The sequence below is a fragment of the Chiloscyllium plagiosum genome, unplaced genomic scaffold (genome assembly GCF_037043375.1).
Source record: "Chiloscyllium plagiosum isolate Xiang-an unplaced genomic scaffold, Cpla_swu_hap1 HiC_scaffold_19, whole genome shotgun sequence".
In the NCBI taxonomy this organism is placed as follows: domain Eukaryota; kingdom Metazoa; phylum Chordata; class Chondrichthyes; order Orectolobiformes; family Hemiscylliidae; genus Chiloscyllium; species Chiloscyllium plagiosum.
In genome coordinates this window covers 33,716,052-33,742,623 of record NW_028270157.1, presented here as the reverse complement: position 1 = coordinate 33,742,623, position 26,572 = coordinate 33,716,052, and the positions used below count along the sequence as shown (strand labels likewise).

The window sequence follows — 26,572 nt, the reverse complement described above, 5'->3', positions numbered from 1 at the left end:
ATAAATATTGCATATATAGTTATTTCTTTTTCATCTCTTGTAGACTTTGTTTTTGTAAAGTGACCATGCACTTATAAATTCATGCTGTATTTTATAAACATTTACCTACCTATTCTACTTTCTCAATATTACAACAGTTGCTACAATGTAAAGTACTTCAATGGTTAAGAATTATTCTGAGATATCCTGAGGTCAAGAAAAGCATGTCTTTCTTTTTATTAAGCTTTACTAGTTCTTTACATTTTCTTTACAACATCCACAATGGACACTACTGCTATTAGCCATGGATTTACGAGTTCATAATGTATTCATTTCAAATAATCGATGTATTCTAGGGTACATCAAGGTTGCATCCTCCAGTCTGTGACACTACATTCTTTCAAATGCAGATTATCTCTCCCAGTAATTCAATTTTAAACAGTTATACAGCTTGAGTGACAGCAGCCAGATTAATTAGCTTTTAAATTAATTTTAGGTAGCTTTAAAAGGTGGTGCAAGGAACCATTTTGACCACATTTCACGTATGAGTTGACACTATACTGGAGTTACAGTTCATGTGGTAAACCAGTGAGACTACATTTTGTTTTAACTAATTCTAATGATGTTAAATGATATTGAGTCACCTTACCTGTCCGATATAAGTCACCAGACAGTGTGTTTGCAACTATAGCATCAGTTTGCACCAATACTAACGTTCTGTTATAAATCCAGTGCTTCAGCCTGACTGAAATACATCACTGGACCACTAATGCTGAGGCATGGACTATTAATCTAAAATCTGCCGTGAGAATGTATTCAGCCATTAAAGCTTTGGAATCTTTTTGGTATTTTAAATCACTTGCCTTCACAACAAATTCCAGTTAAGTTATTCATTAAACACAAGCAATTAGCAACTTGGAGGTATGACTATGACTTGATGTCACATGTTCCTAATACAGTTCTTCTGTTGTATTTTCCAACTTCTGATGATTTCCTCAATTCTCAACAACACTTAGATTTTTTAAAATCTAATCCACATGCCTATTAAAAAAGGGGAAGTATCTCGGACAGCTAGGGAAGACAAAGTTACGAATAGGCTGCTTGAGGTTTGTGACTCATTGGGATAGTGGTTGAATTATTCAATCAAAAAGCCTCCCACATTCTTTGGTATGAAATTACAAATTGTTTTATATTTCTTCTTCTAAGACAAGCTTTTTTAAGGGATCTTACAAATGGGATGGGGGGAACCTCACCAATTTCTTTTGCATTCTGAGACAAAGTGGGAAAAAAATCAGCCTTCAAGCTTTTCCTTACATTTTAGCCAATATTTCACAATTCAAAGTCTCTTAATCTTTCCTCCTTCCTAAGATCTAAAGACTTCCTTTTTTTTAGCACAGCCCCATCTATCATCTATTAAATTAAAGTTAGTTAAGATTGTATTATCGGAAGATTGGAACAGAATGCAGATGAAGCTTTCTGATGTTGCATGTAAGTGTCAGAGCCAGTCAGACAGCAGATGACTTATGGAAAAATGTGAATATTTTGCTATACATTGACATCACTAGGTAAAATATTGCAGGCAGTGTAATGTCAGTGTCTAATAAGCACATGGCTTATGAAAATTTCCACTCAAATTATCCACAGAAGTCGTGGTCCAGGTGGGATCAATCCTAAGAACTTAAAGGAATTAATTACACCTTGGATGATACACTTCTGAACTCTGTAATGCTGTAGAAGTAATTGATGATGGGAGAGTGGCACATGTTGAATGAGACATAAATCTGGTAATTAAAGGCCAGTTACATAAACATCTGCAGTGAAAAACATATAATACTTTAAAGAGCTAATAAAGTAAATGGATGAGAGTCATGTAGTGGAAGCAATTTACTTGAATGTTCAAAACTTGTTTTGGCAAAGTTTACCATGTGAGCCAAGATTAGAGTGGTGCTGGAAAAGCACAGCAGGTCAGGCAGCATCTGAGGAGCAGGAAAATCGATGTTTCGGACAGGAGCCCTGCATCAGGAATCCATGTGAGTCTATCATAGCCTGCTGAGAACCTCTATGTAAAAGCTGCTCCTGATGAGCAGTGCAGATGTCGAACATGCTTCACTCAGGATTCTTCGGTCCCCAACTCTCAACCCCACTTCTGGACAACAAATTTAATTATTTTCTTAAAAAGAAATACATCTTCTCTGGAGTCTGCAGGAAATAGAGGACTAAAAGTAATAGTTTAATGAAGTGGAAGTCCAATTCCAAGCAGCCACAAACTTAAATTTCTTTTACTCAGCTTGCATTCTCAGAGCACACGAGGATCCAAGGGTGCTTGGAACAATGACTTTTATCCAGATAGCCACTGACAAAAGGGCGACTGAAAATAGACTGGTAAACTCCTCCTCACATCCTATTCTCCATTTCACAACCATGCCAGCATGATTTGAGCCACTTTAATCTTCTAGCTGCTAATCCCAAGTAGAAAATGCACCCTTAGCCCAAAGATAGCTGGCAGTGATTGTGCCTTCATATGATAATAGTGCTTTGCTGAGGGGATAACATTTCAGCTGCAGAATTATAATCCTAATGATGATTTTCTTTCAGCTGTGCAAGAGAAAAGTAAAAAAAAATTAAAAGCTTAGCAGAATCTCATCAGAAGCTAAAATATCACATCAATAAAGTCTTCATGCTTACTGTGAAAAAAGTTATTTTCTCCACTGTGCATAATGCTATTGTTTTAACTCTTTCTTGTTATGGTACGTACAGGGTAAACATTTCCAAACGTGTGTGTGGACTGGGTCAATGGCAAATCAATTGCATCTCAAGACCTGAGCCCTTGATGATTTTGGATGGGAATTGCAATTCTCAGATCACAGTATAAATGAGCATCTCTAAGTCTGGATCTCAAGAACAACACCAAGTGGAGTAAATATTTTGAATTCCTCATTTTGTTCCCAGATCTGATGTCCCTCCAATAGATGATAACGTAAGAGGTACATTGAATTGCTGCAAATTTACCCAAAGTGTTTTTATGTACAAGCAGGGGGACATCATAATGTCATCACATTAACAAGTCTCTTGGGATTTGGAGGCGCCAGTGTGAATACCCTCACCAAAATCAAAGCAAATGTATGAGTGGTCTGCTCTGAGTTCACCCAATGGAGTCTAAAAATACCATTTGAAAATGACCCAGTGTGTCTTGTTCACATCAGTACAGGAACCAGGGACCATCTGCAGTTTGCTGCAATGGTAAAAAAGATACTCCTAACCTACTATTAACTTGTTAATTGCAAAGACATTAACATCAGTCTATCCAACAAAGCATTTCCCAATATTTATCTCTTTAGATATTGGCCTATTTAATCTGGCTAATTGTCAGTTTGACATCTCAGCTCAATGGGGACTGACTAAGAGATCAGTCAGATGTTTTTGAACACTAATGTAAGTGGCATCTGTATATGTGCATGTGAGTAAACGTTGCTTTAGTTCCTTTTGTTCTCGAAAACAAGAGAGGGATTGAGTCAACTCTTGAGGGACAAGCTTCATGATTCTTTGTTTTTCTCTTCATATACAATGCTGCAGCCAGAAACTGTGCTGCAGGAGTTTTACATTACAAAATCTACATCCAGTCTTCTGAGATGACCAGACAGTAACAGATACAGAGAGGCAGGATTCTAACATTGGGTTGTGATCAAGTACTTTAAATTTGGGTTTTAATGCAAGAGGCACAATTGATATTAGCAGGAGGAATGTTAACTCTATGGAATTAAATCTGTTAGCACTAGTAACATAAAACAGACCGACAGTGAATTCAAAGTCCTGTTACACCTTCTTTCTTCCCACTGGTTTCCAATTTTCCTCCACTTATGTTGCCATACATCATAATTTAAAATGGATGTTAAGAGGTCAAAATTACCATAAATAATTATGGCAAACTCTGAACTCACACTGCAGAAAAATTGAATCATTTCTAATGTGACTTTAAAAGTCTAATGTCATTAAATTTGTTTCAGTAAACAGAAATCCAAGTAGATTTGAATGAGGATCATAATAAAAAACACCCAATGAATACCAGGTTCTGGAAAAATAACCTATCTTGCTACGCCTAAGACTCTTATTTTAATTTCATGACAATATCACGATAAATTTGTCTGTTTGCTTCTTTAGCTTTGTTAGGGTGGGGGGAACATTGGTGTCACATTTCAAGGCTTGCTTAAAAATTAAGAAAGGTGGGTCTCATGCTGTTTATCTATTTATTTTTCTTACCTAAATTTTCCTGTTTAACAGTGTGAACAGAGTTGTAAGCAGATGAAAACTGCCCAAACAGTTCCCTTTAAATTCAGAGTTGCTTCAACATTATGGTTTAAAGTAATTCCAATTCCCCAGCAAATAAATATAAAGTAATGGAAATTTTTGATAAGGAAGTAATCAAATTAGGTTATGAGGTAAACCTTTCACTCCACTGCTTCTCCCTGATTAAATACTTTATAGTGTATTTGATTTTCACTGCCTCCACTTGGCATTAACAGAGTAGTAACAGTCTGCAAATGGTATCAGTAACTTTATCGCCTCAGCAAGGCTCAGAGTTGGCCATTGGGTATCTTAAGTATTCAACTTCTGAAAGCAAAGGCTCCTGTTATTGTGGAAATTCAGATACGTTGATAGAAGTGGAACTCTGATTGCTATTTTAGGTCAGAGCTAGTATTGGGGAAGCTGTTTGGAGATAAGAACAAGATTCTAATGCAAGGTTTCTGTTTAAAAAAAGTAACATGTGTTCTCTCTATTTATATAGGCTTATAAACCACTTACCTTTTCTGTTTTAATTTGAGAATTTTTTTTTTAAATGAAGAGTGAGAGAAATAAACCTAGATTCCAGACTTGTAATTGCGATGTTGTAAGATAGTAGAATGAGACTGAGGGATTTTCAATTTCACTACCTGTGTGGCAACACAGTGGATTAGACAGTAGAAGATAGAAATATTCTAATTTCAATGGGATGAAAACTGGACAGTTTTCACAATGAGCAGGTGATCCACTCTGCCAATCAGGTGAAAATTATTCCAATAGAGTGCTATAAATATTAAGCTAATGTGACATTTGGAGTACTGATGCAAGCATATCTGTATCAATGCCACCTTTCAATTTTTACAAATTGTGTAACAGCAGAAAGCAACAAGTCTTTCATCAGTTTTCCCATTATAATAGCATGGCTGAGCTTAATTTTACAGTGAGGGAATTGAATCTGTAGCAAATTGAAATTTGCCATGTTTAAAGCATTGTGCCCCCTAACACATTCATCATTTTGCCACTTAGCCCAGTTTACTTTAAGATTAAGGGATTGATTTTCAAGATTATGTAGAAGTGTGTGCAAAGGTTGCTCTTTTGATATAAAGTGATGTCCAAAGCAGCATAATCACAGCTTCTATTCCCATTTTATCACTTAAGTACCAAGTAGTTTTCCATTCAGTGATAAAAAAACAATGCTCTCATGAAAATATATTTGTTGGATGCCTTACACAGAAGATAAGCAAGAATTGCAGGTACCTAATTATCATTCTGTAAAACATGGTCCAATGCTAATCCTTATTGGGAAGTTGCGCAGATTGTATGGGCAGATGTGTATGGAATGCTGCATGGAGAGCAGCAATTTGAATCTAGAGTAGGGTTTGAGCAGGTGTAGGGACTAGGGTCATATTTGCTGCCAAAACAATCCCCATTCATCTCTGCCCCAAATTTTGCACCATGAAGTCTGGATCTTCCAACAGATCTTTAACTGCTGCCATCACTTAAGTGGCTTCTCAAAATAAATGGAAAGCAATGGCTGGTCTGTGGACAGAAGAGAAATTGCAATAAGGAGAAGGCTAACAGCTGGCATTAAAGGGAAGTTGGCTGATATCTGGAAAGATTTTATGAGAAGGAAAATTAGGGCAAAGAGGCTGCAACATTTCTGTGGGTTCTGAAGAAACTCTGCTACTCATCTTTATCCCACAAGGAAAGTAAAAATAAATGAATGTATATATTCATTTCATGGGTGAGATCTTCATCACAGTGTCTTCAATAATTGAAGCCAGTTGTGTGTCCTTCCTCTGTGCTCTGGAGGCTATCTAGATGGCACAAGTCAGGAGTGTGATGGAATATTCCCCACCTGCCTGGATTAGTGCAGCTCCAACCACACTAAAGAAGCTTGATACTATCCAGGACAAAGCAGCCCACTTGATTAGTACCACATCCACAATCATCCATTTCCATCCACCACTGACATTCAGTAACATCAGTGCATACCATCCACTAGATGCACGGCAGAAATTAGCCAAAGATCTTTGGGCAGCACCTTCCAAACCCATGACCACTTCCATCTAGAAGGACATGAATAACAGATAAATGGGAACACCACCACCAGCAAGTTCCCCTAAAAGCCACTCATCATCCTGACTTGGAAATATATATCACTGTTTCATTACTATCTCTGGGTCAAAATACCTGGAATTACCTCCCTAATGCTATTATGGGATACCCATTGCACATGGACTGCTACGGTTCAAGAAGGCAGCTCACCACCGCCTTCTCAAGGGCAACTAGGGACAGGAAGTAAATGTTGGTTAGTCAGCAACACCCACATCCTATGAGATCCATGTGGGACTGCCGCGAGTGACCTACCTGAGTAACTGCCTTTTAACCCAGATTCTCCCTTTGCAGATCAGGTTAGTAGCATGCCTGGAGACTTTGAAGGCGACCAATCAAAGATTTAACATTTTGGTCAACAGGTGAAGAAGATGGATCAAGCAGTACAGAGGGCACTTGCTGCCCAAAAGGGGATGGCTAACGCAGTATAATTTTCAGCAAGGGGTTTGTATGCCACATCAGTGAAAATATGGGAAATCCTTGGTCAACAGAAGCTTGAGTTTTACTTGTGCAGCCCTGAGAAGCACTCCTATTCCTTCTGGCTGCACTAAGTAAACTTTTCTGTTTAAATTACTCTGCATCCATTAATCACAACATTACTGATCAATATGAATGTATTAGCTTTCCTTGTATTCAATGTAAATAAGACAGAAAGTACTTTAACCTGTCCAGTCATGACACTTAATCTCTTTGGAATATACTTGGTAAGACATATTCAACATTCATCACCACTTATGGGAAAAAATATCCCAAAATACTATGGAAGAGCAGAAAGCTAGCAAAAGTTGCCTGAATAATAACTTAACTCACACATTGGAAAATCCATCTCGATTGAACATGTAACCACTGGAAACGTACCGCAATGGTAGGATGCTGCTTATAAATCCTGAATATATGTAGAGTGAGGGGGGAGAAAAAAAAAGAGTAGAAATAAAGAAATGTTTGCAAACAATTCAACAAAAGTGTTTTGTGGCTTGAACATGTTCAGAGACTGATACCACAATTCGGACTACAGAGATTAGATTCCTTACAGTGTGGAAACAGGCCCTTCAGCCCAACCAGTCCACACCAACCCTCCGAAGAGTAGCCCACTCAGACCCATTTCCCCTCGTACTAATGCACCTAACACTATGGGTAATTTAGCATGGCCAATTTACCTGACTTGCACATCTTTGGATTGTAGGAGGAAACCGGAGCACTGGAGGAAACCCATGCAGACACGGGGAGAATGTGCAAACTCCAGACAGACAGTCACCCAAAGCTGGAATCGAATCTGGGACCCTGGTGCTGTGAGGCAGCAGTGCTAACCACTGAGCCACTGTGCCGCCCAATTCAACATACTAATTCCTATTATTGTTTTTGTATGTTTTTCATTGTTAAAGGTTTTACTTAGTGATTTTCATGGTGGAAATACTTTAATATGCCAACTCTCAGTGAGGTAGCTAAAGACTGAGATATCTTCTAATAACCAATGGATAATTAGTACACAACGATGTATTGCAATAGGATTTCATACATATTGCAGTCACTAATGGATTTTGAAAATGACTGATCACAATATTGTGTACAAATATAGTAACAATGAAAATTTCACCATATTTTATGTTGGAATAGAAGAATGTGGGTAGGCTAAATGGCCAAATATCGTAATCAATCCAATTACCGTACACATTACAGAGCACACTGGGATGTTCAGGGTAGCCATTAGCTGATAAATGCAAACTAACTGCAACTATTCTGCTTGAAACATGACTTTGTTTTGTGAGTGCCAGCTATTAGCATACACCACAATGCCTTGAATGATTGTGTGGTTTATTAGGAATAGCTGAACTACTAATAGGAATATATTACTGCCCTTATTATGCTGTTTGTCAGTCTGAATAGTAGAATTCCATTAGGGATATTTGTTCCTAATGCAATGTCATCAAGATTTTTCATAAGTTAATGATTATTTGTTTGCATAAATTTTACTGCCTGAAATGATGAAGTGATTCCCAACAAAATGTCTGGGACAAAATGATAGTTGTACGTTAAAATTAATTACAAAAACATGACATGACACATAAGGGTAATGATTCCACTCGCTAGAACTGGTTCTGTAGATATTGGATGTGCTAACTTTCTCCCTGCTTGGTTTATCCTTTGCATAAAATTGCATGCCTAACTTGTCACTGAAGTAGTTTGATCAGGCAAAAGTGCGAAAACCTCATCAAAATATTGAAATGGCATAGAGATGTTATGCAGTAGCAGTTCTCAATTTCTTATGCTTCTGAAAATATCTCAGACAGGACCTTGCCTTTTTAAATTAACTCGAGAACTTGCCACATTAATACCTCTTCAAGAAGGAGCTCCTTAAGATATTTTTCTGAAGAATAGGTGAGAAATGGGAATGACTATTAAGTGGTCTTATCGCAGAATTTTACAAATACAAAAAAATCGAAAGGCATGTCAAGAAGATTAGACAGCAGCACAACCAGTTAGTCTGGGCATACTACTTTTCCACCAACAAAACCTGCAAATGTAAACACACCAACCTGAAGGTGATGAAGGGGAATTCATTTTCCATGTTACTGTACAACAGGGAAAATCCTACAATGTTATACAAAAGGAGATAGTTATGGCATTGTGGGTGGCGATAAAAATTATTTCTGCCTCAATTGTTTTGCCATCATCTCATTCCCAAATGTCATATAGCTCATTTTCTGTATCAGGCAGCTTGCCATTCTTAAAATGCACCAACCCAGTAACAGCCCAGTTCACATGGTCAGTACTTCCATTATTATCGCACAGAGTAACAATTGTAGAATGGCACAGCTGCTAAATTCCACACAACTGCAAGGTTGCACCATGTGCCGGTGATCTTCTTAGCAGATTCTTACACTCACTCAATGTTAACTCTCTCAAAATGACCTTCTGCAACCTCCAGGCTATGTGAATTATATTGAATGTTCACAAATGCTAGCTTAATACATAATGCAATAAAATTCTGGACCCAGGTCGTTGCTAACAGAGGCTCTATCAAGTCTGCAATAGTAAAGGAGAACATATGTTAAGATGTTCTTTCCAAGAGATATCATGCTGAATGTAGCCTCAGTAAGGTCAGGCCCACAGACCTGATGATCAAATTGTGTATTGGGAACCTGATTTAGAATCATAGAATCACTACAGTGCACATAAAGGCTATTCGGCCCATTGAATCTGCACCAAATCTCCAAAGAGCACCCCCCAAACCTCAAATTTAGATTAGATTAGATTCCCTACAGTGTGAAACCAGGCCCTTCGGCCCAACAAGTCCACACCGACCCTCCGAAAAGTAACCCACCCAGATCCATTTCCCCTCTGACTAATGCACCTATGGGCAATTTAGCATAACCAATTCATCTAACCTGCATATCTTTGGACTGTGGGAGGAAACTGGAGCACCCAGAGGAAACCCACACAGGCACAGGGAGAACGTGCAAACTCCACACAGACAGTCACCCGAGGCTGCAGTTGAACCCAGGTCCCTGGTGCTGTGAGGCTGCAGTGCTAACCACTGAGCCACCATGTCACCCCAAATTTACTATGGCTAATCCACCTAGGCTGCACATCGCTGGATGTTACAGGTCAATTTAGCATGGCCAATCCACCTAACCTGTACAAGATGAACCAGCTAACTTTATACAGTCACACTTGGCTGGAATCAAACCCAAGTTCCTGCCACTACGAGTGTTAACCACCAAGCCACCAAGTGGACCATTGAATCTAATTGTGAAAGATTAGGTTGAATACAGCGTATCTGATCCTGAAATTGTAATATTGTAAGGCAATCTTGTAAATGGTGGATCTGATCTGACCTAGTGATAAAGTTTGTTTCACCCGACATTCGGATGCTCAGCCCATTGAGAGTCGGTCTGTGATCTGAGAGAGTCAGTCTGTGATCTGAAAGAATCCATCTGTGATCTGAGAGAGTGGATCTGTGGTCTGAGAGAGTCAGTCTGTGGTCTGAGTGAGTGAGTCTGTGGTCTGAGAGAGTCTGTCTGTGATCTGAGAGAGTCTGTGATCTGAGAGAGCCCATCTGGGATCTGAGAGAGTCGTCTGAGATCTGAGAGAGTTCATTTGGGATCTGAGAGAGTCGGTCTGGGATCTGAGAGAGTGGGTCTGTGGTCTGAGAGAGTCAGTCTGGGATCTGAAGAGTCCATCTGTGATCTGACAGTCAGTGCATGATCTGAGAGTTAGTGTGTGATCTGAGAGAGTCGGTCTGTGGTCTGATAGAGTCGGTCTGTGATCTGAGAGTCAGTATGTGATCTGGGAGTCAGTGTGTGATCTGGGAGTCAGTGTGTGATCTGAGAGTCAGTGTGTGATCTGGGAGTCAGTGTGTGATCTGGCATGGTTTTAAATCTTTCCCCTCTCATCTTAAACTACTGTCCAGAACTAGACGGCATAGGTTTAGGGTTAGAGGGGAAAGATTTAAAAGGAACCTAAGAAACAACTTTTTCACGCAGAGGGTGGGGTGTGTATGTGAAATGAGCCGCCAGAGGAAATAGTGGACGTTGATACAATTATAACATTTAAAAGGCATGGATGGATATATGAAATGGAAGAGTTTAGAGGGATGTGGGTGAATTGCTGGCAAATAGGACTAGATTAATTTCGGATATCTGGTGGGCATGGACGAGTTGGAGGAAGGGTCTGTTTCCGTGCTGTACATCTCTACGACTCTCTGTCAGGGTGCAGAGCTGTACACCTTGTGCTATTCACACTCCTGGAGGCGGAGCGAAACCGCCCGGAGTTTATCAGCGGCTGCGTCAGGAGTAGCAGCAGGTTACTCACCCTGTGAAACCAGCTGCCTGACATTCTCAGTTTGCTTCCACAAAGGACTTTTTGATTTTGTTTTGTCATCCGTGCTGGAGAGCGGAGAGAGGCTGGTCACCTGTACAGCAGGGGCCGGCTCTGAACTGCTCGCCAGCCCTGGGGCACTGAGGATTCAACCCGAGTCAGCGAGTGAACCCCCCCGCGACTCAACACTGGTCACTGTGGAAAGGAACAGAGCGGGCACGCTGCACCACTGAGCGCTTGTTGAAAGAGCAGGATTTACTGAGAGAAATCCGGTAAAGAGGAAGGGGAATGCGGACTCTGCACTGGAATGATTGCGTGAATGGTGGGCTCTGAGAAGGACAGCACAAGTTGATCTTGACTTCGATTCTGTGAACAGTCAGGTACGTCCGCCTTTAATTCAATGCCCATTTTGTAACCTCTTGCTTAGTACCGACTGATCTGTAATTTATAACAAACGGAATCCTTGCCAGCGTGTGTTTGTTTGATTTTAGGTGCACGGATACAAGCGAGTTTCCCTTCTTTTGTATTTTCTCTCTCTCTAAATTTAAAACGTCCTGCAGATGTTATTTTATTTGCACCAACTGTTACAACTGAAGAATCGGTTGTGGTGGAATGGGATCATGATCCAGAATGATTCATCTTCCTGTGTGTATTATGTGGAGAATAAAGAAAGTGTTAAAAAAAACTTTGTAGCGTACAGATTTGAGGCAGGTCAAAAGGATTCCCAGATTAGCTTTATTTCCTTATTTATGCAGGATAGTTCCCCAGAAGACAGGAAAAAAACATTGTGTTTGATGTGTTTAGGATTAATGATTTTAATTAATCCTTAAATATTATACTAGTGCCGAGGAGTATTAGCAGCCATGTGTGAGGGGAAATGACATTCCCAGTGCATCTCACACGTAGCGCTCAGAGACAATTATCAGGACCACACTAATGCGGAGCACTCAGGGATTAATTATCAGTTTCACTGCGCGCACAAAAGCGTTTAAACAGTAAACCATACCTTCATGTGTATGGTTCATCTGATCGAATTTCAGCAGTAGCCTCGAAACCTTGGCTCTTGACAACTGTGCTTGAATTTCTGAGGTGAGTGAAGTATACCATATCAAGCAAAGCAGACCTCTACTTGTATGAATTTTGCCGTGGTTTAGTAGGCAGTGTTTTCCACCTCTGATTAACCAAAAACAAATCAGTCTTCAATGGGAAGATAACAGATCCCACGTCAATCTCTCTGACTGACTGGAGTGATGCTTTTAGAACAGTGTGGCCCTTTGCACAATGGCAGCACAAATCTGGTTGTTCAATATTCAGTTACTGACATTACTTAGTAATGGTAACCATATGCACAGCTAGGATCCACAAAGGCCTGGAGATTAGCCAGCCGTCCACACCAGAATGTGCTGGTTTGATGCCTGGACTTTACTGAATTAATTGTTCTCACCCAGATGGTATTGAGCCATCGAAACAAGCTGTTGGCTTGATGGGAGTAATATCACAGAGATAGAGGCTGCAGGATCCAATTATCGTTCTTGACTGTCTCAGCAAGTAGAGTTATGCATGCATATCCAAAGGCATATTCACATTTGGTAGTAGATGTCCCCATTACTCAACACACAGGAGTAGCAGCAGTAACTGAATAATGAATAACCAGATTTGTGCTGCCATTGTGAGCCAATGGAATTGCCCCACCATATAGATATAGTTGCTAAGTAGATATAGTTGCTAAGTAGATGGTTAGATTAATAGAAGGAATGAAGTTGTATCCTGTCAGATTGATAGTCAACCTGCAAAATCTTTCCACTATGTTTTATTTGGGAAAAATGTGTCAAGTTGTGGACAAGTAAAGTTGGCTTCTATGCTCCTGAATTCTTCTTTCTTGAATGCACATGAGGCAACTCTTTTTTTCACCTGCTTTTATATATAGCAGATCAGCTATTGTACAACATCTGTCACAAAGTCTATCTCGTATGGAAAGATTATTGGCTGGCTTCATGGCTCCTTACCAGGGCAACAAACTGAATACAAAGGGTGAGGAGACTATTGCATATGACTAGATAATGTCAATTCAGTATTTAGAGGCTGGAGTTCTGGACCTGGAACACATGCTCACCAGGACTTAGATGATGGGTCAGCAAGGAAGACACTCAGTTTCCATGTGGCATGAGAATTTTGCTGTGTGTCAATGCAGTCGTTAGAATGGAGAATCTTTGTTTCAGCTGTCTAGCACAATCTGGAATGCATTCCAGCTCAGAATCCTCCAACTCAGAGGTGGGAATGCTACTGTTGAACACAGGCCAAAGGAAAGATCTTGGTGCTTTGGCAGTTAAAGAAACAGCTCAACAGTGGGTGGAATGATTAAAATCGGGAATGTGCATATGGATATCAATCGAACATGTTTGGCAAAAGAACTGGGGCAACATGAGGAAACCTTTATTTTTTGCAACAATTATTTAGGATCTGGAATGCACTCCATCACAGTATGGTGATAGCAGATTCAAATTTTTCAAAAGAGAAATTATAATGACCTGAAGGGGTGGAGGAAGAATTCAGAACTGTGGAGAGAAATTAGTGGGTGGGACTTAGCTCTTAAAAAGGAACCAGAGTGGGCACAACAGGCTAAATGGCAGGATGTTGAAGCAGCTTTGGGAAATTTAAAATTGGTGCATTGTTTAATGTAGGCCGGGTAAAGGTCAGTGAGCTCATGGGCAAAAGGGTAATTGATCAGCTTAAGCAGTTGGAGTGTGGAAGATTGGAGGCTAGCCAAGAGTGTCTTTAGAATAGTCAAGTTTAGAGATAACAAAAAAATGATTAAAGTTTCAACAGCAGATGATTTGAGATAGGGGCAAAGTTAGGCAGTGCTTTGCAGGTGAAAATTGACATTTTTAATGACGGTACAGATGTATGGTAGGAAAGGCATTTTGGGACCAAGGTAATATCAATCCACTTTGTCTTCAGGCAAAGAGATGTATGGAGTTATCAGCAAAGGAATAGAGTTTATGAGCAAGGTCAAAGCAATGGCATTTAATTCCAAATACTTAATGGATGAAATTTCTCCTCATCCAGTGCCAGTGTCAGACAAGCAATCAGGTATTTATAAAGGAGGAGAGGTTATGGAGTGATATGGCTATGTATTGTCAATGTACGTATAGAAACATATCATCTTTGTGAAGTCACTGGCAGGTAGCACGCTGCGGACAGATAGAAGAGGTTCAAGAATAAATCCATAGGAAACACCAGATGTAATGTTGCAGAAGTGAGCAGAGAAGCAATTTTGAATTATTCTCTGGTTACAACAGGATATATACAAATGAAAGTGCAATCACGCACAACCGAATGATATTGAAGAGGCATTGGAGTAGAATTTAGTGATCAGCTATGTCAAAGACTGATAACAAGTTCAGCCATGCTTTCATTTGTGTCTGGTTTGTTGTGCAGTCCAACCTGGAATTTTGTGTGTGAAGAGGAGTCTGGCTGCAAACTTTAGCTCTGCAGTACTCAGTTAATCTGTATTGGAGTGTGTTTTACTTCCAAAATGGCTTTCATTGGCATATATGCACACATTGGATGCTATCTGTACCTATCACTATTTTGCTAAGGGCATTGGCTCACATACAGGGGATGTCCTGTGGGCAGAGTTGGTGGATCATATTGCTATGTCATTGCTGCAGTTTGGAAGCTGGACACTCCAGCCTGTTGTTCCTCCTTAACCGTTCACAGCTGAGCATGTGTTCAGCAATGGAAAGAAGCTACACCATGATTTAGAATGATCTTTAAATAAACTTGCAGCTAATGGCTCTCATATTCATTGCAGAAGAACTTGACGCTTTAGAGAGTTGGTCAAGGTTGCTGCAGGCTACAGGGAGTGGTGTGCCATGCGCTGTCGGACTTTGCCTCACTTCAAAGATTCTGCATAAGCCAAGCTTTTCCAGACTTGGGTGTAGTAATTTGCAACCCTCAGGCTATGGCATGCAGATGCTGAAGATCTGAAACAAAAACAGAAATTTCTGGAGAAATTCAGCTGGTCAGGCAGGTTCTGAGAGAAAGTAGAGTTCACATTTCAAATCTGGTGACCCTTCTTCAAAACATGACTCAGACAACAAGCCATGCTATGATAGAGCAACCACCAGGGTGGTTAAACACTTACCATGCTGGATCACTCTGAAGGTGTCCCCGCACTTCACAACAAAAGATATGTCAAGAGTCAAGGTGACTTTTGCATTGTCATGAGCGCACAACACAATTGCCACATAATGACCAGGTGAGAAGGGAGAAGAGAAGAATGAAAGTTAGAAACAACCAACACAACCACCTTCTGACCATGATCAACTCACCCACCTGCAATAATATTAAATACAACCCCACTTCCCTGTTCATCTCTAGTCTCACACCTGACCTTAAGACAAAACACCGAAAGAATTGCGAATGCTGGAAAGCTGAAACAAAAACAGAAATTGCTGGAAAATCTCAGCATGGCTGGCAGCATCCGTGGAAAGAAATCAGAAGTAATGTTTCAGGTCCAGTGACCCTTCTTCAGAACTTTGAGATTTTCCAGCAATTTCTGTTTTTGTTCCACACCTGACCTTTCCTGGTACTAAGTGTCATAGCAAGCATTTGACCACAATCCAAACAAATAAGCTACAACAAAATAGACATTTGGAACCAAACTTATTAATCAAAATGTGCTAAACTGCATATACACCAGTTATTTACCCTTCCTATTTGTTTTCCATTGTGCTTTTGCTTCATCTTTGTCTTGATCCCCACCTGTAATTATGGCATGGTGGATCAGTGGTTAGGCAAAAGTGAGGACTGCAGATGCTGGAGATTAGAGTCGAGAGTGTGGTGCTGGAAAAGCACAGCAGGTCAGGTAGCATCCGAGGAGCAGGAGAATCGACGTTTTGGGCATAAGCCTGATGAAGGGCTTTTGCCCAAAACGTTGATTCTCCTGCTCCTCGGATGTTGCCTGACCTGCTGTGCTTTTCCAGCACCACACTCTCGGATCAGTGATTCATACTGCTCCCTCACAGCACCATAGACCCGGATTCAATTCCACTGTCAGGTGAGTCTGTGTGAAGTTTGCACTTTCTCCCCATGTCTATGCCAAGTTTCCTCTATATGCTTAGTTTGCTTCCATGGTCTGAAGGTATGCAAGTTAGGTGGATTGGCCATGGTAAATTGCCCATAATATGTGTGGATGCACAGGCTAGGTGGGTTAGCCATGGGAAATGTAGGGTTACAGGGGTGGGGTGGGTTTGGATAAGATGGAGGGTTGGTGTAGATGTAGACTCGATGGGCTGATGGCCTGCTTCCATACAGCAGGGATTATTTGATAAAACCACTTTAAAAAAAGATTTAGCCCTTCAAACCTTCCTCATATCCACTTTCCTGCATTTTCCCCACAGCTTTTAATTCCCCAACTGATTAAGAATCTATCTATCTCAGCCTTTAATATACACAGGCACCATGCCCCCCTACAGCTTTCTGTCACAGGGAATTCCAGACACTCTGAACCCTCTGTGAGAATCAATTCCTCCACATACCAGTCTTCAACTGGAGTCCCTTTATTCTGACGCTATCCTGTTCCATGATGGGAAACATCCTCTCAGCATTTACTCTGTCAAATCCCTTGAGAATCCTGGATGTTTCAATGAGATCACCTCTCATTCTTCTAAACTCCAGTGAGTTGAGAGTCAACCTATTTAGCTTTTGCTCGTAAGACTGTCCCTGCATACCAGGGATCATCTAAGTGAACCTTTTCTGAACCGTGTGCAATGAAATGATGTTTTTCCTTAAATAAGGGGACCAAAACTGCTCACAGTACTCCAGATGTGTGCTCACCAGCAACTTGTACAGTTGCAGTCAGACTTCCCTGTTCTTATTCATCAACCCCATTGAAATAAGGGCCAACATTCTATTAGCCTTCCTGACTACCTACTGAACCTGTGATTTGGAGATGCAAGTGTTGGACTGGGGTGGACAAAGTTAAAAATCACACAATGTAAGGTTACAGTCAAATAGGTTTATTTGGAAGGACTAGCTTTTGGAAGTACTGGCTTCATCAGGTAGCAGGAGCAGCACTCCAAAAGCTATTACTTCCAAATAAACCTATTGGACTGTAACCTGGTGTTGTGTGATTTTTAATTTATTGCATCTGTGTTCTAGCTTTCTGCGTTTCATTTATAAGTGCCCCCAAGTCTGATTTTGTGGCAGCTTTCTGCAGTTTTCTCCATTTTAAATAATATTCTCTTCTTTTGTTCTCCCTTCCAAAATGAACAACTTTGCATTTTCCCACATTATACTTCATTTACCTTTTTTTTAAAATCCGCTTACTTAACAAACCAATATTCACTAGCTACAGCGTAGCTGGGGAAAGGCTACTGACTTCAGTGTGAGAGAGGTGGCAGATGGTCTTATTTCATTCACCCACAATAGTCTTATGAAATGATGGCTGAAACTTTATTGCTGGAACAGCACAGCAGGTCAGGCAGCATCTAGGGAACAGAAGATTCGACGTTTCGGGCACATGCCCTTCTTCAGGAATGAGCAGAGAGTGTTCAGCAGGAGAAGATAAAAGGTAGGGAGGAGGGACTTGGAGGAGGGGCGTTGGAAATGTGATAGGTGGAAAGAGGTCAAGGTGAGGGTGATAGGTCGGAGTAGGGTGGAGGCGGAGAGGTCAAGAAGAAGACTGCGGGTCAGGAAGGCGGTGCCGGGCTGGAGGGATTCGGCTGAGACAAGGTGGGGGGAGAGGGGATGAAGAAACTGGTGAAGTCCAAGTTCATCCCCTGTGGTTGGAGGGTTACCCTGGGGTAATGTCTCAGTAATCCTGGTAACATTTGGAGTTTGTTTGGAGAGCCTCATGTCCCTGTGAATAGATAACATCTCTTTTCTGTCTGTTACATAGAATCATAGAGTGTACAGCACGGAAACAGACCTTTTGGTCCAACTTGGCCGCACTGACCAGATATCCAAAATTAATCTAGTCCCATTTGCCAGCATTTGGCCTGTTATTCATCGAAACCCATCCTATAGATGTACCCCATCCAGATGCCTTTTACATGTTGCAATTGTACCAGCCTCCACCACTTCCTCGAGCAGCGTACTCCATAGCCACATCACCCTCTGTGTGAAAATGTTGCCCCTCAGGTCCCTTTTAAAATCTTTCCTGTCTCACCTTAATCCTACATCCACTAATTTTGGACTCGCCCAACCCAGGGAAAAGACTTTGGCTATTCACCCTATCCATGCCCTGCGTGCTTTTATAAACCTCTGTAAGGTCACCTTTCAGGCTCTGACACTCCGGCGAAAATAGTCTCAGCCTACTCAGCCTTTCCCTATAGTCAAACCCTTCAACTCTGGCAATGTTCTTGTGAATCTTTTCTGAATCCTTTCCCGTTTAACGGCATCTTTTTTATAGCAGGGAGACCAAAATTTATAAAACAATTATGCATATATTCAAACTATATGTCAAGAATAAGATTTAATTACCAAGTAAAAGTAGTTTGTACTTAATGGGAAAATTGAAGAATATCTTCCTTTGTTTCAAGTAAACAGTATTGAAATTACTTATTTAAAATTTATTTTAGCAGTCACTTTCAGAAATGCACCATGCTTTTACAAACTTATTTCTGATAAATATAATTAATTTCAATTCAATATAAAATGCAATAAGATTCTCTACCATCTTTTTGACATGACTTTGCATTATTTATATCATAGCTCAAAGACAAATTGGACATAATATTGAATGGCATCTGATTTATACTTAATACAAATGTGTAATGATGTTTTATATGTATGTGTGTCCCAGTTATTTATGACTGCATATAACCTGCACTTTTAACAAAGGAAATTATCTCAAGCTGATTCACCGGAACATAGTTAATCAAAAATTGACACTGACGTGAAGGGTTAGTGACTAAAAATTTGATCGAAAGGTTAGGTTTTAAGGAAGATCCTGAAAGATTGAGGAAGAGAAAGTGTTTAAGGCAGCAATTACAGGGTTCAGGGCCTAAATGGTGTCAGGCACACATGGCCGCCAATGGTGCTATGAAGGAAATAGACATGCGCAAGACATCAAAGTTGGAAGAACTCTGTTGAAGTGTTGAAGGGCTTGGGAGACTACAAAGACTGGGAGAGATAAAGATCCATGGAAGGATGAGAATTTTAAAGTTGAGTTATTATTTAACCAGGAGCCAAAGTAAATCAGTGAATGAACAAGTGGTGCATGAGAAGATTTGAATGAGTTGAAGTTGATGGAAGGTGAATTGTGAGGTCAGGCAGGAAAATGTTGACATCATTCATTCTGGAGTAACTGAAGAGTTGGTGTTAACAACAGCAAAAACTACAACTTTCATTTGAATAACATTTGTAACATGGTTCAAAAATCCTAAGGAGCTTTACAATATTCTTATACAGAAATTGACACTTAGCTATAAAAGGATACAGTATAACAGACCTAAAGTTTGTTGAAGAGGTAGGTTTTAACAATAATTTTAAAGGAAGGTAGACATCTTGCTACATTAAAAATGCTGCATTAAATGTAAGTTGTTCTTGTGCATCTTGCCAGGAAATTCGTGGTGTGATTGATAAAGGCAACAAGTGATGACATCTAGTTCACAGATAGTGTAAATATGGATTTTGTCAGAAATCCAGTAAGTGATCTGTTGTCATGGTTTTAGATCTGTTTGTTTCAGATGAAGTGTGTTTATGTTTCCCGTTTTGTTTCTGAAGTTTATAATATATTATTGTGACCTACTTGAGAGAGTGTACTGATGCTCAAGCCGCAATACTCCCATGACCACCACAAAGGTTACTCATATAATTATAGCAAGCAATGTCCCTGATTTGCTTGTCCATTTGAATCAAGTTAGTATAAACACCCTGACCAGGTTCCGTACTTAACAAGAACAACTGTTGATTACAATTTACTTATTTGTAATAACAAGTAACAAGCTATGGATAATCAACATATGATGCTACAATTGAAAAGTCAAATCCATTTTTAAACCCTGGAACACATACATATAGACAGACACTGATAAACGAAAATGAATTTGGTTTTATAGACAGCAGGTAATAAAACTGGGAACCACAGTTTAGAAGCACCAGACCATAGTTCACAGAGGTGATCTTTTTGGCTTGCCAGGACTTTCAGTTCTTCAGTCTCTTTTCCAGGTACCTTCACTTTTGCACATAAGGCACAGGGTGATTGGTATGCTAACTTCAAAATCTCTTAGTTACTGGTTCAGAGCAACAGTTGACAGTAACATGTGGGAGAATATAACTAGCTTCAGATATTTTTACTGTAGAGTGGCAGACACACAACGTGCCATTTCAGAGGTCCAAATGGGCGGCACGGTGGAGCAGTGGTTAGCACTGCTGCCTCACAGCGCCTGAGACCCGCGTTCAATTCCCGCCTCAGGCGATTGACTGGAGTTTGCACGTTCTCCCCGTGTCTGCGTGGGTTTCCTCCGGGTGTTCCGGTTTCCTCCCACAGTCACAAAGATGTGCAGGTCAGGTGAATTGGCCATGCTAAATTGCCCGTAGTGTTAAGTAAGGGGTACACGTAGGGTATGGGTGGGTTGCGCTTCGGCGGGTCGGTATGGACTTGTTGGGCCGAAGGGCCTGTTTCCACACTGTAATGTAAACTTGTGGGCGGCATGGTAGCACAGTGGTTAGCACTGCTGCTTCACAGCGCCAGAGACCCGAGTTCAATTCCCACCTCAGGCGACTCTCTGTGTGGAGTTTGCACATTCTCCCCGTGTCTGCGTGGGTTTCCTCCGGGTGCTCCGGTTTCCTCCCACAATCCAAAAATGTGCAGGTTAGGTGAATTGGCCATGCTAAATTGCCCGTAGTGTTAGGTGAAGGGGTAAATGTAGGAGAATGGGTCTGGGTGGGTTACGCTTCGGTGGGTCGGTGTGACTTGTTGGGCCGAAGGGCCTGTTTCCACACTGTAAGTAATCTAATCTAAAAAAAAATCTAATCAAATGCTTCACCCTATATTGTTCACACCTACAAGCTGTTTAACTACTCAGAAATCAGTCATAGAGTTGTTGTCAGGCTGATCTCTGATATCAATAACTGGTTGGTGCAATTGTGACCAATCAGCTGCTTGTTGCCAACTAAATTGGAGCCTGCATGCACCCTTTGGTAGTTGGCCATCAACAAGTAGCTTTTCCCACTGCTTAAACAAAGCAGTATAAACAACATACAATGAAAGGTCCAGCCATTCTTCCTATAATCCTGGATTTTAAAACAGTCTTCAGTTTTAGTCCACAATCAAAATATAGAAAATAAAATTACAATATTCCAATGAATCCTGGGAGAGTTAAGTCAGCATAGATTTATGAAGGGGAAATCATGCTTGACAAATTTGTCAGAATTCTATGAAGATGTGACTAGTAGAGTTGACAAGGGAGTTTCGGTCAGTGTGGTATATTTGGACTTCCAGAAAGCATTTGACAGAGTCCCGCATAAGAGATTATTGTCCAAGATTAAAGCACACGGGACTGGGCAAAGTGTATTGAGATGGATAGAAAACTGATTGGCAGAGAGGAAACAAAGCATAGGACTTAATGGATCCTTTTCACATTGGCAGGTAGTAACTAGTGGGGTGCCACAAGGATCGGTGCTAGGACCCCAGCTATTCAAAATATATATATTAATGATTTGGATGAGACAACAAAATGTAACATTTTAAAGTTTGCAGATGATACAAGTTTGGGTGGGAGGGTGAACTGTGACGAGGATGCAAAGGTCCTTCAGCATGATCTGGACAGGTTGGGTGAGTGGATAAATCAATGGCAGTTGCAGTGTAATTTGGATACATGTGAGGTTATTCACCTTGGAAGCAAAATCAAGAAGGCCGATTACTACCTGAATGGCTGTAAAATGGGAGAGGGGCGTGTGCAGCAGGACTTATGTACCAGTCGCTGAAGGTAAGCATGCAAGTGCAGCAGCCAGTAAAGAAGGCAAATGGTATGTTGGCCTTCATTGCGAGAAGTTTTGAGTAGAGGAGCAGGGATGTGTTGTTGTAGTTATACAGGACCTTGGTGAGGCCACACCTGGAATATTGTGTGCAGTTTTCATCTCCTATTCTGAGGAAGGATGCTATTGCTCTCTCGAGAATGCAACGAAGGTTTACCAGGCTCACTCCAGGAATGACAGGTCTGACGTATGAGAAGAGATTGACCAGGTGAGGATTATGTTTGCTGGAGTTCAGATGGGTGAGGAGGGAATCTCATAAATACTTATAAAATTCTAACAGGACTAGACAGGAGAGATGCATGGAGGATGCATCCAGAACCAAGGGTGACAGTCTGAAGATTCAGGGTGGACCATTTAGGACGGAAATGAGGAGATATTTTTTCACCCAAAGAGTGGAGAATTTGTGGAATTCATCACCACAGGAAATATTGATGCCAAAACTTTGAATATATTCAAAAAACAGCTAGATATAGCACTTGAGGTGAATGGCATCAAAGGTTATGGGGAGAAAGCAGAATTAGGCTAATGTGTTGGATGATCAGCCATGATAGTGATGCATGGCAGAGCAGGCTCGAAGGAGTCTTCCTGCTCCTAAGTTCTGTTTCTATGTAACCATGTTAAGGGGAATGGTTTGAGATTTTCATTTGTAGTAGATCAGAATGAACACTGACCCTAACCGTAACAGTAGCCCTGGCGCTATCGCATGGATGACAGTTGGGCTTCTGCATAACACTTGAAAAAGCCACTTTGAGGCAGTAAATGAATACAAAAGAAATATTCTGGAATTCAGTTCTCAGCAGGAAGTCATCATTTTGCATCATAGTTACACATTATGCTTATTGATATTTTAACAAATTAATGCCATATTTCACATGCAATTAACTTAATCACTGATTGCTGTATTGAAGTGAACTATCATTTCTGGCACTAGCTCATAGAAAAAATCTGTTACAAACATTTTAATGTGCTATTTGCTCATAGCAATTAATAGACTGACATTCCATTTTATAAATAATGTCCAACTGTGGCTAAACAAAAGGGCTTTGTTACAGTTATTATTGTGTGTATCTGCCTAAGGAAACCTCTGTTCATTTAAAAGATGTGCAGATTTATTTTTAAAAAGGAGCATTTCAACTTGATAGGTGCAGTCCGTCTAATTACATTTTTGGCATTCTATTCAAATGCAAGTAGTAAGCTCTGAGCTAAAATAATGTGGCTGCTGGAGATATAGAATAAGAGTTGGTGTTAACTGGCTATGGTTGATGGTACATGGACAAGTTTACACTGGTCACGATTTTGTAAGTAAATTTCTAATCATATGAGTCACTGTGGGGAGAGGTTGCAGTAATATTGGCTGTTGCGAAAAACATTCTGAACCAGATAAAATGCATATTTGGAATAGGAAATCTACCCTTCAATAAATGGTCAAAGACCAAAATGTAATAGATTGTTGAAGTAATTTTTGACTTAGTCTTCTCAACTCATGAAATGAGCTGAACAAAACATGTAAATTGATAGAATAAAGTTAGTGAAATTTAATACAGACAGGTATTACATGGAGAGCTTAATACTTGGCAATGTGAAAAATCCATGAGCTGTGTCAAAACAGTGAGGAATACAACTGAGAGAGTCCAAAGATCAATGTATCAAGCAAAAAGAAGTTATCAACAAAACTATAGAATGTTGAACTCCGTGGGCGGCACGGTGGCTCAGTGGTTATCAACAAAACTATAGAATGCTGAACTTTGTGGGTGGCACGGTGGCTCAGTGGTTAGCATTGCTGCCTCACAACACCAGGGACCCTGGTTCAATTCCCACCTCGGGCAACTGTCCGTGTGGAGTTTGCACATTCTCCCCATGTCTGCGTGGGTTTCCTCTGGGTGCTCTGGTTTCCTCCCACAGTCCAAAGATGTGCAGGTTAGGTGAATTGGCCAAGCTAAATTGCCTGTAGTGTTAGGTGAGTTAGTCAGGAGTAAATGTAGGGCAATGGATCTGGGTGGGTTGCTCTTCGGAGGGTCAGTGTGGACTTGTTGGGCCGAAGGGCCTGTTTCCACACTGTAGGGAATCTAATCTAATCAAAACAACGGAAATGAACTATAGAAGATTGTGATCAAACCCTGGAGCAATGATAGAACACACTTTTGAGTGCAGTGTCCAATTCTGAGCATTTGTGGGTACAAGGGAAATGTTCACACTAGAGATGCTTCAGAAATTAGCCGGAAAGTGGAATCAGTGTGACCGCTTTGAAATAAGAAAAAACTGCAGAAATCCTCACTTTACAGACTGGCATGAAAGGGTAAAATCATCCCAACGTCAGAGTAGGGATGGTGCAGTTAGAGAGGCTAGAAAAACAGGGAGGGAGCCACACCAGGGCAGGTAACCCTTCCAATGGGAGGCAAGATCTCAGAATGGCTGCCCATGAAAATGAGGTGAGTAACCAATGAACATGTTTAAGCCCCCACCTGGGTCAATTTGGATAACCTGCATGCAGAGTGTCTGCTATTTCCATGGAGGTGGCTTCCTTTCCAAATAGGGAGTTGCCATCAGAACCAGAGGCACAAAGGTGTATAACACAGATAGGAAGGGCACCCTGAACACACCCACAAGCCGTGTGGAGGTTTTATTTTTCTCCAATCAGAGGAGAACACCGGCTAAGCCCCTCTGACTTTTATTTTAATCTTGCTTCTCCCAAGGTACCTCAATAAACAGTGCCCTCTCGATTTCCTAAACTCTAATTGACCAGTGGACAGTAGAAAAATGTCAATGCTAGATCTGTTGCTGGCTAGTTCATGCTTAGGATTCTAAATCATCCCAATATCGGGTGTGTGAAGCTTTTGGGAAATTTGATTTAATGTGTCTGAACTGTGATCCATGAGTTAAATAAAGTAGTAAACAATATCGAAAAGCTTAATTCAGATAATTACTTGAAATAAATTGAGAGAGTAGAATAAGGAGCTGAGATTTCAGCGAATAAAAGTTAAATTTAGGACTGATTTCAGGACGTTCTCTGTAGGTACAGTGATCAGTTTTCAAATGGACTACAGGGATATCTTTATAATGTGGACTACTGGAAGTTATGGTTGTGAATTGATATTTCTGTCTATTTATTGGGAAAGAATTGTTTGTACAGGGTTACTGTGAGCTAACCATGGAGATGAGATGAAGAAAGACACAGATGCACAGGAGAGTTGGGGTGGCCTTCCAATAACAGACATCTTGATATCCATTGGAGTGCATTCCAACCAACTCAGCTGGGAAAATAGTGGTGCACAAGATGGCTGTTGATGTCAGCAGTGGCCTGCCGTGGGAGCATGAGCCACCTTTCCTTCAGTCTATCAATGCTCAGACAAGAGGAGTTGATCCTCTGTGTGTTGACCCTGTGTTGCGGGAGATCTTTTGGATCCTTCCAGCTGGATCTCAGTGTAAGGCATCATCAAAAGGTATCTGCTCTGCCTTATGGAGCAGCATGCAGGTGAGGAACAAGTGTTGCTGATGGTCGTGCTGCTGAAGCAGTTGATGGTGGTGTGGTTTCTCCTCTTGCCTCTCAGCAGATACAAACATTGGAGTGGTGTAGACTACTGCCATGCCGTGATGAAATCTGACGACAGGGAAGGACAGCTGAAACTGCATCTACGGCCAGACTGACAAAGAACCTTTCAATAAATTATCAAGCAGGTGTCAAGCAGTGAACACACTCTCAGACAGAAGTAATGCTCTGAACAGTATCCTATCACCTGGCCACAACTGCAACTCTTCAGTACAACCGATCAAAAATTTCCAGCTTATCAGTTTGACTGAAGGAGCTGCTCCATTCTTCACTTGTTTCAATGATCCTGGCAACTTGCAGACAGGTCTGAAAATAAGTCCCCTGACTGAGAAATCCAAACTTGAGAATTAAAACTCTTCCTGATTAACTTGTTAACTCTTTTTTAATTACTTAACTAGCAGATTCATTGAGTCAAATAAATGTACAGCACAGAAACAGACCCTTCAGTCCAACTCGTCCATGACAACCAGATATCCTACATTAATCTAGTCCCGTTTGCCAGCATTTGGTCCATATCCCTCTTAACCCTTCCTATTCCAATATGCAATCAGGTGCCTTTTAAATGTTGTAATTGTACCAGCCTTTACTGCCTGGTCTGGCAATTCATTCCATACATGCACCACCCCCTGCAAGAAAAAGGTGCCACTTAGATCTCTTGTTTAAATTTTTCCCTTCTCACCTTAAACCTATACCCTCTGGTTTTAAACTCCCATAACCTGAGGAAAAGACTTTGACTGTGCACTCTATCCATGCCTCTCATGATTTAGTAAACCTCTAAGGTTTATAAACCTCAGCATCCGATGCTCAGGGAAAAAGCCGCAGACTATTCAGCCTCTCACTGTAGCT

At 40.8% G+C, this 26,572-nt stretch overlaps 1 protein-coding gene and 1 long non-coding RNA gene across 3 annotated transcripts in view; one reads left to right on the top strand and one right to left on the bottom strand.

Annotated features, from left to right (window-relative positions):
• Window positions 1–257: 257 nt before the first annotated feature.
• LOC148146753 (uncharacterized) lies at window positions 258–11,310 on the bottom strand. The gene is made up of 3 exons (XR_015760436.1): window positions 11,185–11,310; window positions 7,183–7,258; window positions 258–2,574 (listed from the first exon to the last, which is right to left on the bottom strand). It is a non-coding gene; the product is annotated as an uncharacterized LOC148146753 (long non-coding RNA).
• The window catches only part of met (MET proto-oncogene, receptor tyrosine kinase), a 124,303-nt gene continuing 108,906 nt past the window's right edge, over window positions 11,176–26,572 (top strand). For both annotated transcript variants that reach the window (XM_087997204.1, XM_043709570.2), the window contains exon 1: window positions 11,176–11,570. The gene's annotated coding sequence lies outside the window, so the exon portion shown is untranslated. The remainder of the gene's footprint in view (window positions 11,571–26,572) is intronic.